The 12,821-nt window shown below is 45.5% G+C and overlaps 1 long non-coding RNA gene across 4 annotated transcripts in view; it reads left to right on the top strand.

Annotated features, from left to right (window-relative positions):
- LOC136296369 (uncharacterized) overlaps positions 1 to 12,821 on the top strand; it is a 36,834-nt gene that overhangs the window by 12,071 nt on the left and 11,942 nt on the right. The window contains exons 2-3 of one of the 4 annotated variants that reach the window (XR_010722901.1): positions 921 to 1,028; positions 7,782 to 7,976. The exons of 1 other annotated variant lie outside the window; for it this stretch is intronic. This is a non-coding gene — a long non-coding RNA (uncharacterized lncRNA). Of the gene's footprint in view, positions 1 to 920; positions 1,029 to 7,781; positions 7,981 to 12,821 lie in introns of all 4 variants that reach the window. 2 more of the 4 variants (XR_010722902.1, XR_010722900.1) reach the window with 2 other exon arrangements.

Below are 12,821 nucleotides of genomic sequence, written 5' to 3'. Positions count from 1 at the left end.
CTGTGGTGGTGAGTGAGGCCAGATGGGCGCTCAGATCTGGTTGTCCCCCACCTGCCCTGCCATCAGCTGTTGGGATGTGGGCTTGGGCAAGTCTCTGTGGATTGATGAGTTTAATACAGGCTCAGACATGGGAGAAAAAGAGCTCACCCATTTCTGCCTCTTCCCAGGGCCCTGCTCAAACAAGCAGTGCCGTGCTGCCCAAGCTCTGGAGTTCTGGGGCTGCTCCAAAGGCCGCCAGCCTTGCAGAGGAGAAGATGGTTTTGTTTAGCTTGCTTATATGAAGAAAATAAGTCTGTCAAAGTAGGGATCTGGAAAGGAGGGGGGAGCAGGAAGCCTTCCTGTTGGCATTTATTAGAAGGGAAATGAATGTTTTATGTTCAGGAGGCCCTGCTGGATGTGCAGTGCTTGGGGACAGTGGTCTGGTGAAAGCCTCCTGACTTCTTGAGTCCGTGGTTAGAATTTGATCTGGAATGAGCAAGAAAGGGCTAAATATAGAAGCTGCTGGCTCCCATCCTGCCATGGCGGCTCTGCCCTCACTGCAGTCCTGGAGGCTGCAAGTTCTGCCTATTGTTCCGGTCACATTCTTGTGTCCCACGATGGGGCCTCTGTGATGGAATAAAATGAAGAGAAACAGATGGGAAAACAATAACCAAGGAACAGGCCCTGAGCTTTGCTGGAAGCTTCCAAAAACCCATAAATCCCCAAATGCATTTGTGCTGGATTAGGGAACTGAAGCAAAGCAAGGGCCAAGTACTTCCCTTCCTGTATCCATGTGCTCTTATTGCCCAGAGACAACTGTCTAAGGGGGCTCTACCTTGCAATAAATTATTGTAGTGGCAACTCTGTCTTTTCAGCATTTTAATTATGGCAACTTCCCCATCTGCCCTTTCTCTGCACTCCCTGACCATTTTGTCTTGCAGGCTGAGGAATAAAGTGGCCCCACCTTTTTGTCCTTCTCCTGTACTGCTGAGCTGACTGCAAACAAAACGTGGTGGGAGCCTTGCCAGGCAGTGGTATGGTCCCCCCTGGTAAGTGGTTTACAGAAAGTAATTGGTGACGGGAGCCTCTTGGAAGGAGAGAGGAACTGATGAGCACTGGGCACGGAATATGACCTGCCTGAAACATCGTGTTGAGTGATCATGAAGGTGCCAGGGTGATTGCAAGTCTTAAGACAGCTACAATTTCTTTCTGTTTGTGTTTGAAGTGCAGATTGTTATCTACAGTATCCCTTCCTTAAGTGTGTGCCCATGCAAAACCGTCTGGAAATGGCAGGGAGGGTGGGTGATTCCAGAGGTGAATGACAGAAGTTTGGTGCTTTCTGCAGAACCCTCCTTTACCTTGCAAAAAGCAAACAACTTGTTTACTCACCTACCTGCCTGTGAAATTGCTTTGCTCGCACTCAGCCACAAACTGCAACTTCTTTCCCTGACAGCCTATTTGCTGATGTCTCTTTGAGGTGAAATAGCTCCCAAGAGGATCAGGCCAATGTTGCAGCTGGCCTGGGGGACGAGGGAGGCTCTGCTTTGGAGAGCAGGGAACAGGATTCAGAGTGAAGGGAAATGAGGTCTTAGTTTGAACCAACCATCTTGTGAAACCTCATCTTTTGGATCTGAAGAGCTGCACAAGTTGAATCTGTGCCGTTACAGCATGGGAGCCAAGTTATTTAAAGCCAGGAGGGATCTATATAACAGCAATCTTCATCCTTGTTAAAATTCCGCGTCTCTTCTTCTGATCCTTTCCCCGAGAATATATTCTTTCAGTTACCTTCCTCCCTGATATGTTTGCTTTTTCCAACCACTGCTCCATGATAAACAGCTGTTGCTGCTCTGAATGGACAGATGCAAGGAAAGGAATGGTGAAACTTTTCATGAGCTGGAGGGGATTGGTCCAAAGCTACTGAAACCAACATCCAGGTTCACATTCTGCTTAATGGCCTTTGAATTAGGCTTGGTGTTACTCAAGTGGTTTCATTTGCAGGACACAGGTTTTCTATGTGGCTGGTCACTGTACTGGGGGGGTATTTTGAACAGAAAAATGTGTACTCTGGTATTGTAATTATATTGTTTGTTAATTTTATTTTTCCTTCCATTTGAGTGGGAGATTTTTTTTTCATCGAAATTATAAAGTGTTTATGCTTTTCTGTGCTTTGTGTACATAAACCACATAGGAACCTCCAAATTCCTGGTAAAAAGTGAACTTGACATTGATACAAACCACTGTGTTGTGCACAGGAAAGTGCATTGCTTCCTTTGACCGGGTGTTGTGCTGCCAAATTTGTTTCATGTCCCACGTGTCCTGCTGTGCTGCAGCACTGTGGTGCAGCTGATGTGCTCTTGTGTCTCTGCTTCTACAGCTGGGGATAAGGAGCACACCTGACAAATGTATTTCAAAGGCAAAGAGAGTCAAGTGGCACTGGTTCCTGCTCCAGTCGATGTGTTTACTTGGAGGACTGTCCTCAGAAAGAATGCTGAGGACAGGGAACTGCTCCTGCCTGCCCCTTGGTGCTACAGGAAATGAATGTTCCTGTTTTGTTAGCCACCTTGCTTTTAATTAGGGCAAGTCTCTGCTGAACAAGGGACCAATGGAAGTGGATTTCATGAGGGACATGAAATACGTCCCCCTTTCTTTCGGCTTGGAGCCACTGACAGCTTTTTCATGCCGTCTAAATGGGATGTGGGAGGTGGCAAGGCAGGAGGAAAAAGACTCCAGGCTGGTTTTCTCTTTTAGAGTCTGACTTCCATTCCTGTTGTCCCGGGGGAGTGGTTTAAACCACCAGTCAATGACCTTTTCTCAAATGCAAAGTAAATATTTTCTCAGCGGACAAGCCATTGTGAAAGCAACAGGAGAGGGCAGGGAGGTGGCAGGTATGTGTGGATAGGTTGGGTGCCGGGGTAGGTAACACCAGGAAAGCCAGCACAGAGACCTCCCAACCATTTAGAGAGGGAACTGTCCAGGCTGCACAGAGTGGGAAGAGTAGAGCGTGGCTCACACAGTGAGGAACAACAATAGAAAGGCTGAGTCTTCAGTAGATGTGAGGTCATCTAGCTCAGAGGCGAATGAGAGAATTCTCCAGTTTGCCTTGTCTCACTTCCAAGGCACCAGCTAAAGCCTTTTGTATGTGTGTAGGTAAGAGTCCCGTTGGTCAAATGCAGTTACTGTTAAGAGATAAAACCCCCCAAACCCCAGACCAGCACATAGTGGAGCATAAATAGTTGAATCCTCAATTAATCAGCTGCGCATGTGGAAGCAAAATGTTTGGGCTTGAATGAAGTATTGAATTCCATTTGGGTGGGATGGTGTTCAGTAATGCCACACTGCAGCGTTTTCTTTTGGAAAAAAGCTGGAGTAATTTAATTCTTTCTTAACATTGAAGCTATTCTGTAATTTGCAATTTGAAAGTGCAGCTTGGGGGAGCTGATTGCATTTCTCAGTGCCTGATCCTGAAAGTGAACTGATTGATTTCATGAGCCAAACTGAGTGTGAACAGAACTACCTTCACATTCAGAGCCCTACAGGCCCCTTGGCCCTCAGGAACACATCGACTGGAGGGAGCTGTGATGTCTTATTGCTGTTATGGACACGGGCTCTTGGCTAAGAGTAGCTGAGAGTGATTGCTTTGTATTGTATGCTCTGTACTGCAGGAAGAGGGAACATTTACTTATGTGATTTTTTTGAAAGCATGAAAACTTGCTCTGGCTCAGCCTCTGAATGCCCACCCAATTTCCCAATTTTTGATATCACACTGGTATCAAGTCCTCTTCCACGCAGTTTTGAAATAGATTCTCTAAGGGTGCTTTTTTCCTTGGTATGGGTAATTTGGTTTGCTTTACAGCTCCACATTGAGAACCAGTTTATCTTGAAGCAGGAAGGATTCTTGCTGCAGTCCCTCGAGGCTCCATTGTGCTTGTCCCTGTACAATCACAGCCCTTAGCTGGAGGCGTTCACTTTTTGGAAAGAGCAGTCAAAGAGTGACTTGCCCCAGGCTGCAGAGGTGTCTGGGGAGGCAGCCTGAGAGTAGACTGCAGCTCTTTAGTGATTGCAGCCAAAGGCTCAGCCATCAGCAGCCTCCTCCCTGATTCTTCCGTCCTCAGGGAGCCCAAGCCTCATCCAACACCTGTGTTGTTGATGCCACTGCAATTTCTAGTTACAGCCTGAGAATGCCCAAGTTTGTGGGTCCTTGAGCAGTAATTTGGCTCCTGCAATTGAGAACAGACAGAAAAGGATCGAAGTTTGGCTTGTTCTGTTTATAACTCTAAGCACCTACCCAGGTAAGCATCCCTTCAACTTTGAGAGACAGGTTCTCCACCTTCCTGTTACTGAACCACTGCTGTAAATCAGGAGAATCCTTTGTCTTTACTATTTTTGTTGGCAACTGAGTAATGCCTAATGTTTCCTTCAAAATCATATCAACGCATATTTATCATTAAAAAATAATGGCTGCTGTCCAGTCCATTCTGCCCCTTCCCACACAGCAAACTATCTCTCATATGTTTGGCTGGAAAAGCAGCTGTGCATGAGACAGACACAGGGCAATGGCAAATCCAGCCCATGATGTATGTTAGCAGTACGAATAGCTTACCCCTTTCTCCTGCTCCCTGTCTTTTCTGACAAGAGTAACGGAAAGTTAAAATAATTCGTTAACATATGATAGATATTTAAAGAAACACTTCTTCCTGTAAAATGTGTGCACACGTTTATCGACATCGTAAGGAGAGCATTTTGTCTGCCTCCTGAATGATGGGAACTCATAACGCAGTAAATTACACCACTATGGAAGTTAATGTACTTGGCTTTAACACGGATATTTTACTGTTATTATCACGATCAAAAGTGACATACATCACTGTGACATGTACCCGGAATGGAAAAAAAACCCAACCCAGTGTAGTTGTGTCTAATAACCCCAATTATAGAGCTTTTTCTAATGCCTTTTTTATAACAGTTTTGCAGCTCTGTATTATCTGCTATTAATGTGAATTCTCTCCTATCTATAAATTTCTCAGGATTGCCTCTTCCCCTTCACTTTCCATAATCACCATTTATTATCCGTATGCTTCCCATAAAACAAGACTATAGGTGACAGAGAGAGATTGATGCTGACCTAGATACAGGCTCACCCCCAGCTTTTTTTTTTTCCTCCCACTCAGCAATAATGTGCTCGTTACAGTGTCGAGGAGGCTTTGTTAAAAGGTTTAGCTTCTCCCAGCTGTGGGTGCTAAAAATAGCGTCATTAACTGAAACTTTTCGTGATCAGCTCCTGGGGACGAGGTACCGAGGTGGACTCAAGAAGTAAGTACACAAGAGGAAATTCCATCCCACGGCCCTGTCAGCTCAAGGACTAACTCAGGCTTGCAAGGCAACACACCAGCAAAGCTTTCTGTCTCCATCTCTGAGCAAAAGGAGGGTTCTCCATCCTCACTGCCTGGAGTAACTGCGTACCCGATGATGATTTTGCTCACAGAGTTATGGAGGTTTGTTTTAATGTTCCCACACTGAGCCTTTTCCCTGGGCAGCTGAATGCTTTGGAGACCTTACAAGGCTGCAGCACCTGGAAGTGCTCTTGGGGGCTGAAGTACTGAAAATGAGCCTTTTCTAGCAGGAGACAGGTATGGAGTGGACCCTGACTCATTGAAACCAAGAAATTTAGGATAATCTGTGTCTGGCTGCAGACTGCTGTGCTGTGGCTCTTTTCAAACAGCTTTGTGATATTCCATGCATTTCCCTGAAGTCTTCTGGGGCTTCCCAGCCCAAGTAGCTCATTTTTGCCTGCCCAGGCTTCGAGAAATGACTAGAGTGGATCTCTCCCTTCTGTACCTCTCTCTGAGCCAAGGTCCCTGCCAAGCAGGATGCATCTATGACATCTGTGGGAACCTGAAGAATGCCCAAGGAGAAGGGGAAACTACTTTGGTTGCCTAGAGTTGGTTAATTTTTTTTCTGTTCCCCCTTTGCTAGGAATGCTTGGCCCTGTTTGCCTGCTTTGGTGAGGAGATGGTGGGTCTTTGCAGCTGCACCTTGCTTGCCCTTTGGTTTCCTCTGCTAGGAGACTCCTCTGCATAGCAAAGGATGTCTCATTATCTCCTGTCCAAAAGGGAAATGCAGCTCATAGAGTAATTATCTCTGCCATCCTCACTGCCTTATTTCTCCCCATGTTAGCACACTCATAATTAACCACAAAGCCTTTTTCTCCCCCTTCTCTCTTCCTAGTTCTCGAAGTTGTACTGCACTGAGCAACTGGGACATGCTTGAAATAAAGCTCTGCCTGTTTCTATCTGAGCTGAGTTTAACTCTGTTCTTTGTTAAAAACTGAAACCTTCTGTTTTGGGGGAAGACCTTTGCAAACCATACACGATGAGGCTGTCCAGGCAGCTGGCATGGGGGAAGTGTGCTGCAGCTCTAGTTATCCTACCAGATTTTCATGGAGTATGATTTGTGGTTCCTTCAGGGAATTTTTGTAGTTTACATGTGTTGGTTTCTTAGTACCCTCACTTTGGTTTTGCCATCATTTGTAATGAAAAAAATAATTGATAAAGAAAATCTCTGCTCTTGCTTTGGTGATGGGGCTGCACTTTGGTTAGTGAGGGAAGAACCTTCACCAAATGCCATGTTAGTAGTGAACCATGGGTTTGACTGTCTCATTACTGTCCTGAATCTCGTTTATGTGACCAATATATGAAAATTTTGGATAGTGGATATGCACAGCAATGTGAGGGAAGCAGTAGCGTTTCTGGAGTTCCCTTAGTGGCCACAAATCTGAACATTCTTCAGACCTGTTGCTGATTCAATTTAGCTGAGGCATTGCCAGGAAAGAGTTGTTTCCTCCACTGGTTTTCCTGCTCATAGCAGTGGTGGGAGGTGGGGAGCAGCTCGAGTGATTATTGGTAATTATCCATCATCACTGTGAGCCTGATCCTGCCATCTTGCCTTGGGGATTGGATATGGCTTTGGCCATACAGGGACTCATGATGACCAGGACTGTGAAGGCTGCAGGTACTTCTGCTAAACTGTGGTTCTGCAGAGCAGGAAACTCTTTCTCCCCAGGTGTCCAGGAAACCAGCAGACAAATAGAAGTCAGTGCTCACAGACAAGGATCAATAGGAGTAGGTGGGCTGGAGGCAGATGAGCTGCCCCTGGTCATGCTGGCACTGTCAGCCCTGCTCTTTGTGACCGGAGCTGCATAATCCTGCTGGCCCTCAGACAGCAGCTCCTCTTGCTGTGCTGGAAAGGGCCTGCTCCGGCCTCCTGGCACAGAGCACCATGGCACAAGGGCACCTGGCTGCCAGCTCTGTGTCTGGGCGAGGGAGGCTCTTCCCATGCTGCAGGACAGTGGGCAGAGGAGAGAAATGTCTGCAGGCTGGGTGGCTGCCTGACCTTCCCAGGTGGCTACTTGGGCTGTGTGACAGTAGCAAGGAGTATTCATTGCTGTGCTTCCTTGTTTGATATGGTCTCTCCGTGGTCTGCCATGTGGGCTTTGGAGCCCAGGCAGGAAGAGTGGTTGCTGTGCAGCCAGATGGTTTCATTTTTTTCAGGGAGATTAATTAGCTTACATTGACTGGCCCTGGCATCTGAGGAACAAGTACTTATGGCAACAAATGAGCTGTCACTTGTCCCTTCCTGAGTCTGCCGAAGGAGTTCAATAGACTTTTCCTCAGGCATTTTGGTACCTAGATGTTTTGTGCTGACATATGTTACCTGTCTCTGTTCTTAAGGTGTCTGTTGAAGCTTGTGTGAGGGTATGCAGGTGTGCTAAGGGAGGAGTGACCAGAGTTTGGGGATATTTTCAGGATCCCCACATCTGTGAGGAACAGTTCTGCTGCCAGCTTCATACCACCGCCTCTTCCTCCACAGAGGAAAGACTTCTGAGCCTGCTGAGAGCTGCCTCGTTGTGTGGGATGGTGGCAGGGATGTGACTATAGAGACCCTATGCTCATCTCCTGGGAGCCCCCACAGCTCTGCAGAAGTGTTCTCAATTGCTACCAGTGAGTAAGTCTTCAGAGCATGAATTTCTTGGATCAGGCACTGTACAGCTCATGCATTGTTGGGCCCTTATGAATGGGAAATTGCATCTGCAAGGCTGTAAACTTGGCTGTACTAAACGCATGGCCCTGAAAGTGAAAAATGGATTTAAAGACTATTCAAGCCATGAGTTGTTTGGGAGATGTTGAAGCCTGTGTAATGGGCACGTAGACGTGTTAAGGGAGGGCTGATGAGAGCTGGGTGCACTTTGAGGGTCCACTGCCTTTATAAGGAACAGATCTGCTTCCAGCTGTTCTGCCATAGAGGAAAGACTCTCGTCAGGAGCACAAAATTAGGTGCTCTTGCCAAACTGTAGTTTTTTTATGGCAGTTGCTGTATTAGGAAGAAGGATTAAATAATAATCTTGGAGCTTCAGAAAGAAAAGGTTCAGTGATGCCAGAGCTTCCCACGTGTTTGTTCTGAAATCTGAGCCCAGTGCTGGAGCACATGGACCTGTCTGTTCAGGTCCTCACTCAGGGGCAGTGAGGTTTAGCTCATTCCCTTTGTGCAAGCCTCCGTTTGTTTCCTGTACCCATTTGTGACCTTCCTGGGAGAGCTGGAAGCTCCAGGGTTTTTCCCTGAGGGATGATTGCTCATCCTTGAATAAGATGTTTACTCTTGCCTGTAATTGTATGGAGTTTGAGCAGCACCAAACCCTAACTGTGCTTCCTTCCCATCTCATTGCTTTCATGTAGAGACATGGGTGTGTGCTTTGCTTGGGGAGTTTCAAGTTGGGGCATGATAAGCCCCATCTCCAGGCACTTTCCCAATCTAGTTTGTCAGGAGCAGGTTTTGCTTTTGCTTTTCGTTGTCCATTCATTGCAATCCCCAAGATACATCAGGGTCTCCCGACCTTCCTTTACTTCCCCACCTCCCTTCTGACTCACAGTCCATTTGGAAACAATTTACTGGTTTTAAAATTGGAGGAGAGACATCCTTTATTCCACTTTGAAAAATGGGGAGGTTTGGAGCAAGAGAAGAGAAAGGACTATGGGCCCATTCCAGTATTTGTTTTGCTTATTGGAAAACAAAACCATTTACCAAACTGCTTTCAGAAGGCAGCAATCCACAGACTTGGTTTTCATTAAAGAGGCACTCACTGTTTTTCCCCTGAGTATTTAGTGACATTTTCCAAGATTTTCTGTGCACAATAATTGTATTTTTTTATCAAATTTTGTTCTGACTTTGTGACCGCAATAAAGTTTAGGAAACTATAATTTATTATGGGTTAAAAAAATATTTTATGAATCTGACTCCTTTCCTTGATTACTGGATCATACTGTGATTCTTCTCCCAGTTGCAAACCAGCATTGTAAAAGCTGCATTCAGACTCTGTGGGATGTTTCTCAAATGGCTTGGAGAGCTACTCTGTCATCCATGGCTCAGCTCTGTTGCTGAGAGAGAAACTTTTTTGCCTCTTCCCCAGACTCCAGAAATGGAAGTGTTTGTTTCTTGTGTTTTAGTTTTGCTTTGGCAGTGAACTTCCTTTTCTTTTCTTTTCTTTTCCTTTTTTTTTTTTTTTTTTTTTTGAGGTGTCTCGTAACACTTCTGAACTGAAAAATAAGGTGTCCTGGTGATGATGTTAAAAGTCCTCCTGCAAAGCCAACCCTGCTACACATTAGCAGACTCCAGAGGCTGTTTAGTGTTGCTTCAAGGGTGGGGGTAATGGGGAGAGAAGGTGCTTTCCCCCTGAAAGAGGATTCTTATAAAATCTGTGCTTGCTTTGCAGACAGGGAGTTGGCATTTGCCCCACCACACGAGATCTGGAGATGGGGCAGTGACCTGTACAGGCACTTGATACCTAGTGTTTGCTGTCCCCAGTCTCCAGCTCCCTAAAAGCATGGGAGCAGAAGGCCAGGGCAATCTAGAGGCCCAAAGGGCCCTGTGTCCCCCAAATATAGACCCGGGGAAGCTTCCACACATCATTGTAGATTGTGGGTGTTCATATTGAGAGGAAGGAGCTCTCAGATGGAGGGGCTGCTTAGCTTCCAGGCTTGCTTTGCTGCTGAGCTGGGGCAGGTAAGGCTGTTTTCTAGGAGCTAAATCATGGTCCCTGGTCAGCTTTCAGGTAGTGGTGGCTGTAGGTCACTATTTAATTTACCTCAATGAAATCTGAGCTCTGGGCTGTGAGTGCACAGTACCCACCTAGTTACCAGTCGGCTGAGTCCTCCATGTCCTTTGCTAGAGAGGTCCTCAGGTATCCTCTAAGGCACCTGGGGTATGGTCAGGTTTTGTTAAAAAATTAAACTCTGCATGGATTTTTATTTTCTCTTTCTTCATCCTTTCCAAGAGGCACTGTTGTCTTTGCATTCTCCCAGGACACTTAGTGGCATTTCATTCCTCTGGGGTTGACTGATTGTGGACTTAACCTAGCAGGGAACATGGATCCCTCACTGCCTTACAGTGAGACTGGAGGGTTTTTAAAGAACAGTCTATAAATAATCTGTGTTTATGGATTATAAGGTAGAAGTGATGAGGTAAAACCTATGATGATCATAGAGGAGGGAACAGTGAGCTGCTGTTAATCCTGGAGAGGTATAAATGGTCACCTGAGATGGAAGTTCACAGAGAAAAAACTTCAATGTATTTATTTGTCCCTGCAATGGGCATCTGAAAACACAAAATTGTTTCAAAAATCTAGTTTTCTTTTCAGTTTGTGACCTGAATTTCATAACTAGATGTGTAAATAACGCACAAGATAACAAGCTACTTCTTGATACTCTCCCGTGTGTTAAACTGCTGCACCCAGTGTAATTTCTAGCAAATATTGTGTGCAGCAGCAAGGGGAAAATCAGGTTTGCTCTGCATTTATTGTATTTCACTCAGCTTAGCCACTGAAAGCAGCTTGAGTCAGCTTTGCTTCATCTCTCTCACACCCTTAACCCAAAGCTATATTGCTTAGGTTCCTAGGAGAATTGGTTGGGAATCTTTTGAGATTATTATTAGTAAATGCTACATTATGTAGATAATGACTTTAATAGAGAAATAGAAATTTGGATTAAAATGTCCGTGGCTACCTCTTGTAAAGAGATACCTGCTCACTCCAGCAGTGAGTCAGACACTGGGACTAAGATGTAAAAATTCCTCCCTCCAGATCCAGCCCCACACATCTCAGCCTCTTTCCCTCTCAGCTTTGGACTACTGGCTGTCTTGGATAGATATGTGGCAAATGGTTATGCTCTAAGATGAGGGGACACCTTTACTTTTTCCTTGGTTCTTGTCTTTTGAGGGTTTTTATGGGTTTGAATTTATGCCACAACAAATATTATATAATTAGTCCCTGAAATTAAGTACACAAGGGCAGATATTTTTCTCTGGATGACTTTTAATTAATATCTGAGAGAGACTGAGTTATTCCAAGAGATTAAGCAGAAAAAATGGTATCTGCCTTTGGATTGTGTTTCTTCCTCTGAAGGGTCTCTTTGAGACCCCTCTCAAGTCCTGCCAAAATGTTTCTTGCCATGGTTGTATGCCTCCTTGAGGGAGCCAGGCCTGGACAACTGCATGAGGGTTTAGATCTGATTTAGCAACTGCTAGCCCAAAATGATGGCATAAATTGAAGCACCTAAGAAATCTGGGACTGGGACTGATAGAGCATGGTTCTTCTTGTAAGTTTCTGAATTTATGGTCAACTGGAAGTAGCACTTTGCCTCAGTTTCTGTATCTACATTTGGGCAAGGCTTCTGGCTGGCAGGAGTGAGCCCAGCTGGTCTCAACAGTGAGATGTGACATTTTTACTTTATTTTTATTGACATGTAAGTCTTTCACCTTAAAAACAGAAAAGTTCTCTTGTGTTTGTGTGTGGACATCCACAGACTAGAAAGGCCAAATCTCTGGCTTTTCCTGTCCCCTGTGCAACTTGTAGGGAGCTGCCTTTGCTTGCCCACAGCCCCAGCTTCACTGTTTGCAAAGGTCTTCATGCCTGACCAGATGAGCTCCAAGCTGGATTTATGGGAAGACTGTTTGAGGTTCAGGCATAAAATCTAGAATGGCTGATTTTATTTAGGGGGGGGGGTTTGGATTCCAGGCTGCCAGAATTGATGGGACTGGCTTGTATATCTTCTCTACTGAAGCCGTCTGACAGTTTTAAACCATCATTAAATCAAACTTTTGTCATTAAGATTTACTGGGAGCTTCTTACAAACGAAATGTAAAATCTGGTGCTCTCCACGTGGAAGACAAATTATTGAATCTGTCTTCCTGTATGTTGACAGAAATGTGGGGCTTTCAGGTGTATATTTACATGTACATGCTGCTGAGCCCTGCAGTGGTGACAGACACTTCCAAATGGCCCTGCCTGGAAAGGAGAGGCATCTCAGTGTTTGAAGGCAGATCCTGCCAGCCTCATGGATTTATGGGAATGAGGGCCCAGAAGTAGGTGAATGGGACAGGTACCTATAAATACAATGAGCCAGTCTTGCACACAGGCGGAATAACTACATCTAGCTTTATAAATAACAGCAGCCTTTTAGGTTTCCTAGGAGGTCTGGCAGGCTTACAAATGAATGTGCTGCTAGTTGTCTGGGACCAGACATCGGAAAGCTGTCCATGAGTGCTGCTGGCCCACTGTCTCATTTCTCCCAGCCCCCATTCCCTGTCTCTTGGTGGGGGTGGTTTTTTTGCTGTTTTTGGTTACTGCAACACAGACCCTGCCTGGCCTGCAATCTCTCAATGTTGCCTGCTGGAGATGAATGATTCATCAGGCCCAACCTGATAAAATTGTGCAAGTCAGTCACCAAAGTTAATCAGACCAAAAGGAAAGAGAGGAGGGAAGGGAAAAACAAAAACAAAAAGGGCCCTAGAGCTAG

This window comes from Chamaea fasciata, unplaced genomic scaffold (assembly GCF_029207755.1).
Source record: "Chamaea fasciata isolate MVZ Bird 193981 ecotype frontalis unplaced genomic scaffold, bChaFas1.0.hap1 SCAF_13, whole genome shotgun sequence".
NCBI classification, from domain to species: Eukaryota; Metazoa; Chordata; class Aves; order Passeriformes; family Sylviidae; genus Chamaea; species Chamaea fasciata.
This window is presented reverse-complemented; position numbering and strand designations above follow the sequence as displayed.